We start from the raw sequence: 10,596 nt of genomic DNA on the forward strand, positions 1-10,596 counted from the left end.
AGTTCAAAAGTACAAAGTACAAAAAAAGAAAACATACAGAATCTGACACATCCGGCCCACCCATTGCAAAACAAGGGAACTCAATAAGCTCACCCGACTCCAGTAAAGATTAATCCACAATACATGATAACACTCATCTTAAATTCATTGCAATACATGGCATCATTTTTTTCCATTCATATGTGGTGAAGTCTGGCCTGCAAATTTTAAGACTGAGTGATTGCTATATGTTAACCAAAATGTGTCACAAATACATATCTCTGTTTCTGTGCATGTTGCACGTGTGAGTTATTCCTTACACATGACGAGTGCATCATTCATTGACCTTCCCATGTAGCTCTAACGGAATTATCTTTTTAGCTATAATTTCTCCGATCACAAGATGACTGAAGGAAAAAACAGGTCAGACTTTTCTGCAACTGAGGAAACATATCAGTAATCTCATGTCCGTTTACTGTGACATTTAAAATCCAGCATAAATGTTTTAGTAAAGGTAATCATAAGCAGTGCAACCATCCGCACTGATGATTTCAAATTTGAATCCTTTATTATTTATATTGATACAAGATCTAAATCCAGCGGAACTGCTGCACTCACTGAATGATGTTTACACATGCAAATTGCACATTTGTATCATGGTTTTAAGTCTGATCCTGGTTTTGATCACATTCAGGATATGGCATTTACAATGTAACATGACAAGCCAGCTTATTCATATCCCTGTTTTTCACAGTATCCAGGTTTCTACCATCTTTGTGTAGGTGTGTCTTGATTCATCTCAGCCCCTCATTTCTGTAATGACAGAGAGTTACTGACTGTCTGAACTCTGGATGTAGCTTCTCCATCTGATCGTGGCAAACAATAAGTAACAATACAATTTGTGATCTGCATTGCATTACTAAAGTCAGACTTTCCCTGTATTTCAGCTCGATGATCACCATTACAATACATATTACTTGTTCTAATGACTACTACGTAACTGGAGTTGATGACACACCTGCACACATGGCAGAGACTGATCAGAAACCGGTTATTCCAGCTGGCATATCCAGCTGAAGTGTCTCACTCACCGCTATTTTCCCTGTTCTGTTATCTTATTGGTTTTATTTTTGCCAGAGCAGCTCCCATTTCTAAAGCGTGAAATTCCCTTGTGATTGTATATAAATACCTGTATTTATTGGCAGTTGACTTCACGTTCATAAATACTAGCCTATCTGTAAACAAGCAGTCATTCCCAAGCAGCTGCACTGCAGATAAATCTACTATTTTAAAATTTACAAAAATTACAAAATGTTGTCATATTCAAGTACAGCCACAAAGCATGTTACCACATCTAAATGGGCTGTACATGCGTATTTATGCTTGTAAAACATGAAAGATGTCGGCTGATCTATGTAACAGAGTAAGTGTGCCTGCTGAAGAACAGGCGCTCCACTTCTAAAAATGCTAAAGATGCTGTGTACATTCTGCATAAGATCATCCATCTTGTTTTCCAAGGACTGGACGAGCTGTCCTTGATACATTGTTTAACAGCTAAACTTATATAAAAACTTAATCATTTTGTCTACTAAATGTCAGAAAATAGTGGAAAAAGGCCCATCAAAATGTCCAGGTGCATTCAAATTGCTTGTTTTACCGGAAGAACCGGAAAAACATCAAATCTTTACATGAGGAGCTGGAAACTAATTTTGCTGTGTGAAAAATAACTAAAGCAGTTTATCGATTACCAAAACACTTGCAGATGAAAATTCAGTCGATTAATAGACAACTAATCAATTAATCTCACTGTTGCAACTCTACATATTTTGTCGTCATGATTTGATAACAGCTCAGCTATCCCAAAAGTTCAGAACGACATGATATTTAAATGACAGGCAACCTCCTTGGTCACTTAGGCGTTTATACATGTGTGAGTATACAAGACATGCCTGTGTGTGTTTGTGATGAATGTCCTTTTTTTGTGCACGTGTTCATTAGATATGGTAAAAAGCAGCATGGTGTAAAACAAGAGCTCTGCATACAATTACCAGATAAGGAAAAGAGACAAGATTACTGGTGAACTTTCTGTAATATTTACTATGAAATCTGAGCAAGGTTGACCAACAGGTCTCTGGTTTGACATGGAATCCTCTAAAACAGTTTCTTTTCTTTCTTTCTTTTTTACAATTTAGCTGGATAGCATAAATACTTCAAAATCTCCTTCTGACTGATGTTAACTGTGTCTTTTAATTCTGCAGCCTAGACAGAGATTTTTTACATCCCAAGCCAAGAGCGGGAAAAGATATTTGTCCAGTCAAACGTTTGTGTAGCTCTTTGGAAATGAGGTAGTTCTGTTGTCTTGAGCTCAACCTCCAGCTCAGTTGGGTCTGAACTGCTGCATTCACACCGGTTTGGTTTATTTGAACATTTCTATATTTCATTTACATGTGTTATATAAAATACACATCAAACATACGGAATATATGGGGCCATGAATGCAAGGTGCAGCACAAATGGCAGGTTTAAATGGTGCTACAGTGTTTTATGGTTACTTTATAAGCTTTGGCCAGCAGGGCTCACAACATCTGGGCACCCGTTTGTTTTCTGTGTCACCTGGGCAGAGATCTTGACAGGCCTTGAACTAGAGCCAAGAGCGGTAGGTATTTGTGGAATCAAAAGTGTGTGTAATAAATCAATGCCTATGACATTTCCCCCCTGACAGCTGGATTGGGGTTGTGATGTGGCAGAATTAGAGAATGAAACCATTTTGCACCCTATTGGGCTCTTTTGTAGGATGCTTTACAAACTGACTGCAGCAGTAGGGTCTGTAGGGCAAGCTGGAAAAATGTGCTTTCATCAGAGAGAAATAAAACCCTTGAGGGATTTATTATTATTATTATTATTATTATTATTATTATTATTATTATTATTAATCATTTATCCATTCAGCTTGCATGTTTGAAATTTGAAAATATAGAGTAGAGAGAGAGACGAAGTGCCGGTCTGAAGGTTGTATGAGGGTTTTTTGTACCTCTTTTTACCCACACCTCATGGGGAAAAAAATAACTTTTAGAAACTAATCTGACATGAGAAGAATCTCCTCAACAATTTAAAATCGACTACAGTGATCTTAATAAGGGGAGCAAAGCATGCATTTAATCTCTCTCTGTGCACGTTCTACTTTGTGCTGCTGCTGCCTTTCTGTTAATCTGACGCCATTCAATGCAGACTTGAGTCATGTCGGAAGTTTTCAGTAAAAATTACTTCCTTATTCAGACACGAGATGTTAAATTGCCATCACATTGATGTAAAGAGGTGGCTATAGTTATGAGCTTTTAAAAGTGCAATATTTGGAATAGACCAACCAGGCTGACTGGTGTCATGTTTATAATGAGCACTTAGCATCACTATCAATTCGTCTTCCAGAAAAGTGTTCTCTATACGGAAGGGATTTTATTGGTTTGAACTCCTACGTGAGAGAACATCAAATAAAATGTATAAGTGCAATTTATGAACCCAGAAACAATGGTATCAATACATCTTTCCATTTCCCACATTGCTCTCCCCATTTTCAGAAAATAAAAATATATCTTCTCCACAAATGCACAGCACAAATGGACATATTTACGCATTAAACCTGTTTAAGAAAAAAACAACAATATAAAAGGATGACCTTATCTGTCATAGCTGAGCTGTTGCACCATCTGCCAACCATAAAGCATCATAGAAAGGATAGGGTACTGAAGGTCAGGGTAATGGACTGAAACAAATCCACAATAAATAAATAAATAAATAAAAAGAAATCAGGCACAAAGCACTTACATGTTGTTAGGGTGTCATATTCATTTGAAACACTGCCAGTGAAGATGAGGGAATGCAGTTAGCATGTAGGTGTTGAATGGTGGATTGATTTATGGCTCCATTTGTTCCTTGTGTTGCTGAGCTAAATTGGTAATATCACAAAACTATTATTATACATTACTATGAGGAAATGATGTTTTATGCTGTCTCTTTTCAGCACACAGATATTTATCACAGTACACAAACAACAAGGAAACAAGACCAATGCCGGCACACACATGCCTGAAATGAAAGATTATATGAGTGAGGGGTTGTACCATGTACCAAGGCAGAGTCCTAATACCTCAGCGGCAAGGGTTCAAAACCAGCCTGCAGTCTCTCTCTCCCTCCCCCTTTCCTGTCTATTTTCAGTTGCACTATCTAATAAAGGCACAAAAAAAAACTCTAATTGGAAACAAATCTACCTCAGAAAAGGATTTTTTTTTACCTCCACCAGGATCACATGTTATCCACTCCAAGTAAATTTGGTCCCAACTTAAACCATGGGACAGGGAACAGTGATAAGTTTTTGATGCAGATCAGTCAGGCATGAGGCTCAGAAGCAAAGACAATTTTTTCCTGGATTCCTTTGTTTCAGACTAATTTTTAAGTATAGGCTACATTCATTTCCACCTGAAAAGATTCAACATATGCCATTTTTATTTTAAAAAGGAGCATTTTTTACAACTCATATCCATGCTGAAAATATTTGTTTTTAATATTCCATTCTGCTTTTCCATAACATGTTGCCAAATTCTTGCAGATGTGGTCTTTTTGATATTAACTGCCTTAAGAAATCCTGCAAACTGGAATTGAAATTTCATATATAGATGGTGTTATGCCAACATAATACACTTGAATGGCAAAAACTCAGGGCTCATGAGTCTGACTCAGAATTTTGCACAATTCATCCATGTACAAAGTCTCAGTATTTGTGGGCAGGATTTAAATGTGCTATTGATAACACTGACAACATCCAGCCACTAGATGACGCACTCCCCCTCCCCCCTTCCATTCCAGTGGTTGCCAGTTCGTTGCACAACCTGCGTATTTCATGGTCGAGTGGAGTGAGACTCAGACTCAGTCATATCAAGTGATGAATCTTTCGTGATGGAGTAATGAATTCATTTTGCAACATATAGCTGTACATTAGCTATAGATTTAGGTTACTTTGTGCGGTGGTGTTTCATGTAACATTATCTATGGTGATCTTAGGATATGGCTAGCTAGCTTTAGGTAACCCTTTTTTCCCCATCATTGCCCTATATTGCAATACTTGACATTTGACAATAGATGACATTTCAATCATCCTTACACTGTAAGATATTAGGTAAATATTCACATTTTAATCCAATCAAAAAGTACAGTACAATTTAGGGATGCCATTAAAACCCACAGCGCTCGACATTAGACAGACGGCTAAAGTAAAAGTTGACGTTAGTTAGTGTTAGCGTAGTGTTGACCTAACATTAGTCGAAGTGTTTTCTTGCTGAAAACAAATCTCCTAGCGTATTATTAAAACGTGAGTACCGTAGCTGTTGAGCTCAACGCAGCTAGCTACATGGCTAGCTACCCACAAGTTCCGCAGCGAAGTGTCTCATAATAGGGCTAACGTTAGACTGCTATATGAAATGACACCCTCAAGAAAAGTCATGTTTTGGGTCTAAACACTACAATTGGCAGATTTATAGAAGTTGTGAACTTTAATTTACCTTTAACATGACACATTGGTAATACATTGGGATCCCACGTCCATTCTGTTCTTAAAGAAGAGTGACCGTCTTTTCATAAGCAGACAAAGTCCGCCACCAGCCCGGACGGACCAGTGACAGGTCAGTCAAGTTGCCCTGCATGAACTTGTATCGGCCCCGGGCCCACTTCTAAATCCCCTCTGATACACATCTTTGTTATAACTTTACATTGTTTGAGAGAACTCTAACGTTAGGTAACTGGATGCAACTGTCACTAATGCTAACGTAGCTCCTCAGGGAATGAGGATAATTTTGATCTAACTGGTGACAACACATTAGTTAAGGTTTGAAGGACTATGGCTGTCGGTAGTTTATTTTTGTTTAAATATGCAGAACTGTGGGTTCTTATGGGTTATTGTTGTTTGGATGATTAAGCTAAGATAGCTAATATGTGCTAACGTTTTTTCCACACTAACTGGCAACTATACCACGTGATACCAACGCTTTGTTAGAAGTAGGAACCAAACGTCAGACATCTCACACAGAGATAAATAAAACATTTATTTTGGACCCGTCAAAAATTTTTAATTGATTCATTCACGCTCATTTTTTTTATTTTTATTTTTTTAAGGAAAAGTGATACTTTTATTCTAGACCTTTCTAAAAGCTCTGAGGATGTTTTTTTTTAATATTCGCCTACATAAAAATGTTATCGATATCACCTTTAAGTTTTCTCCAAAAATCAGGGCCACCATCATTCAAACAGCTTGATCCATATGCAGATTTCCACACATTTTCTGTTATTAAAATGAACATTTTAGAGCACTGTACAGTCTCAGTACGTTATACACAGGTTTTCAGTGGGTCTAACTGAGATTTTAAATGCCATCACTGGGTTTTGTTTAACCATGTATGGGAGTTTGGCAGGTATGTGAGAGTTGATACAGCCTGTAAATCTAATGGGTCCTGAGATGTTCGACAGGATAAGACAAAAGACAAAACATACTTTATAGCTCATCTTTGCTGTTCCCCTCTGAAATAACTAAATTGTAAAAATGCCAATTTTCTCAAGATGGCTATTGTAGTCAGGTGTATCAGCTCTGAAGGGACAGCTGTGCACAAACCGTATCCACACTGATGTGGACACATTTGAAAATGCCATCTCAATGTGCATGGAACATGTACACTGTACAATTGGACAATCTGCTGGACTGGTAACTATACATTTCAGTTGATGGGATCCTTGCTTTTAGGTTGGTTTAAAGTATATTGTGTCACCTACACTCATTCTCTCTCTCTCTCCCTCTCTGTCCTTTCGCTCTATAACTCAGTGCTCTGTTTTCCTCCTGTCTCTCTACCACGAGGCTAAATAGCACGAGGCAGAGTTACATCCTGTTTATTGGTAAACTGCCTCACTTTTTACAGACTGCTGAGCAGGTATGAGGAATCAGGTGCAAACTCATAAATCCCCTATGATGGTGCCTGCATTTGAATGAGATCATAAGTTATAAGAAAGTGTGCTGTAGAGCTTCAGTGCAGAAGTATAAAATTCCCGAACATCCATATCTGTTTTCTTTTCTGTCCTCTCTCCATGAAGCAAGCAGTTAATACCTGTTTGACAGCCCAGCCCAAGACTGATCGTCGAAGGTTGCAGGCACCGACAAGCCACAGAGAACGCCACTGTCCTAGGGGACAGAAGCTGATGAAGGTGCCTACGTGACTTGAGGCTTCACAAAGCCTCTGGGACCAGCATACGGTATACCTGCTTACACACTAGAGGCTATTCATCCATGAGCCATGAGACTGATTTCTCCATCTGCCCTCTAGGCCATCCATCACAGCAACAGAGGTCTAACTGTGCTAAGTACATAACTAAAACCAAACACAATGCTCTGTTCACTACAGAGTGTGGTCTTTAATGCTACAGCTTTTTTATCAACTCGCTGCCTCTTTAACTCGCCATATACACACACAAACCGATTTATTTGTTGCTTCGTAACTGTGTGGGCCATCCATTCATTCTAAGAACAACTAAAAATAACCTAGTGCCTTAACCACACATGTCTAAGCTTTAAAGCTGCACTAATCAATATTTTTATGTTAACAATCTATCAAATAACTACATGTAATATAGAAAAGATCACTTGTAAAGACAGACCCACAGAAAATGACAGAGTGCCTTCAGCTTTACAGAGCATTTTAGTGTCTTTCAGCTCCTTGTTTTGGTTTAAGGGCCCGCAGCTTTACTGTTATGGTTTACTCTCACTCTTATTAGCGTTGTTTCCAGCCACGGCAGGCTGATAAACCCACTGTACACTACCCACCCAGCACCAAATGGCAGACTGACAAAGTTAGCAACTAGCTGGTGAACATAGTGACGCATTTAGCAGCTTAACGTTTCCCTCAGGAGTTGATGGAGACCAAAGCAAAGCTAAAAGGTGAGTGAATATTTGACTTACATTCATCAGGTGGCCAGAAACACAACTCTAAATGAATGCTAATATTGCTCTGTATGTAAATAGGCAATTTTTTTTCAAATTTTTTTTTCTAACATGTTAGCCATAACAACTTTGTTACATGATAGTATGTCAATATTGTGTTGTCAGCTTGATCCACTTCCCCCAAATGGCCAAAAAATCTATTAATGCAACTTTAAGGTCAAAAGACAAGTTATGAAATTTCATGACATAAACTATACCCATGAACACTTTAAAGCAATATTAAAACCCTTTCTGAGTCAATAAACGTTTGTCAGAACTAGGGTCAATTTTGTGATGAATTGAATTGTTTCCACTGCTGACACAGTTTTTATATTACATTACATGGAATTACACTGATCGTTAGTTCTTACGTTTGATCTAAAAGAATAGCGTATGGAACAGCAGTACCCACATGTTTGATCATTGTTAGAAAAGAGTTCTGAGAAACTGAGGAGTTTACCTGTATAGCAGCACTATATGAAATATTCATGGATCTAAATCTCCAATCTGTTATTATTAATTATTAAGGAAAATTCATACATTCTGTCTCACTCTTTCCTGTTGTTTTCTTCCTGCTGCCTTTTGCTTGAATGGAAAGAGGGCACTAACTGGTCACTGTACATGACAGCTACAGTAGAATGTTGGCATAGTTGGCTATATATATTAATAAGACCCTCTTGACAGCCTCCAGCCATTTATCTGTTCTGAACAACACAGAGCAGATCTGCCTTAGGCATTTAAATGTACAAAGGAACTTCAAGTTTCCTCTGAACATTTAAATGCAGGAGACGAACTGGAATGGTCGCTGTTGGACTCACAAATCTACTTTTCTACCTACGTTTCCCTGATAGTACATATTATCATTTAATAGACTGTTCCCAAACTGCTTCTTCAAACCTTTAGCTTATCTCCTCTGCTCTCTCTGGGATAAATCACAGAGTCGTTCTGAGTTCTGCTTTGGAGCACTTATGGAATACAGACAGGTCACCAGGCAGCACAGGCCCAATGTAAATGAAGTCTTTGGTCATTGCATGATGGAAAGGGATAGGGTGACAACTAGATACAATGTGTTTTTAATGTTGCGTGTTGTGAATGTGTCTGTATGGCCAAGATGAAGAGAGGTGGGGGAGTAGCTCGGGTGAGCAGTGCCAGGAGAGCTAATTGTCTCAGTTGCAGCTCAGTGACTAATTATGCTCTCCCTTTATATGCTGTAGCGTGCTGGACCTCGAGGCTGCCACACACACAGACAACGACAGACAGGCAGGATGGCTGTGAGACTTTGTGTTCTTTGTTTGGATTGTGATAAGACGAAGAGGCATCTCGACCAGCGTGACCAAGCCGGGCAAGCCAGAGGCGTATGGTTGAGTGGTTTTTGTGTTCATCGCTAAAAGGATGTGTGTGTGAGCACTTTGAGTAAATGTAAGACGTTACCTGCGAAACGCACTACGGTGTCTGTGTTTGTTCCAAGAACCCACGGTAGCAACAGTCTCCGCTACACACTGCTGTCGTTTTTCTACTCAAGACAGTCCGTACGAAGTGTCATCCGAACCTGTCTAAAGGCAAAAGCGATTATACCCAAATGGCCACACCCGAAGGCAGAACAAAAAGCCCGCCATCATAGAGAGGAGTGAGACATCATAATCACGCAAACTGGGATAACAGCGCAGACTTTCGGACAGTCTCTCCATTGAGGCGTTCATGGTGCTGCCTAATTCGTCAGAAAGGTGTGGGGTGTTCTGAAGCTGTTTGACCATCTGGCAGTTTAAACTCGTGCTTGAAAAAGCCTAACCTAACTAAATAAACCAAGGGCAAACTTGGAGTCAACAGAAGGCGAAATACCTCCCTAATATATGCACCAAGAAGCCACTCTACAGAGGATTTCTGGAATATCTGATCCCAACCTGATGAGTAAGAAGTTACCGAAACCTTCCCAGTAAATAACTGCTGAGTCTGTGATTTTGTTTTACACAAAGCCTGATACACTTTTAATTTGCCATTGATGATGTAAACTCATCCTGATGTTGACCATAAAAACAATATGTATGTGTGATTGCACTCATTACTCATCATGCTGGAGGTTTAAAAAGTAGAGGGGGGCACTGTACTGCATTTTCTCTCTCCTCCTTTCTCTCCTTGCTGCCCTCTCCTCAAACATAATTTCATTCTCAAGTTCTTTTTCCTCATCTTCTTCCTGTACCACCACCTCCCCACCAAGGCACCCCCACCCCCACCACAGTGGCCCGTTCTTCTCCATTGAAATTCTGAGCATCATTTCATCACAACCTCTTATCTCACCCGAATTCTTCATGTCTGTGCTCAACTTCACGATCAATACAGCCAGAGGAGATGCGATAAGCTTTGCTACTTCTCCTGACTTCTGCTACTACCTCTCGCCCCATCTCCTACACACACACACACACACACACACACCCAATAACCTCTCTGCCTTCCAGCTTGAGTTTTGTGCCCTGAAGTTACAACTGAATTCCATGTGCTAGTCCAGAACAATAGTCACTGTATGATAACAGGATGATTGGTTGGTGTCAGCAACATTTCCTGATGTTTCCTGTTTTTCCAAAGCTATTTGTTCAACACAGACAAACCCC

This window comes from Siniperca chuatsi, linkage group LG23, assembly GCF_020085105.1.
Source record: "Siniperca chuatsi isolate FFG_IHB_CAS linkage group LG23, ASM2008510v1, whole genome shotgun sequence".
In the NCBI taxonomy this organism is placed as follows: domain Eukaryota; kingdom Metazoa; phylum Chordata; class Actinopteri; order Centrarchiformes; family Sinipercidae; genus Siniperca; species Siniperca chuatsi.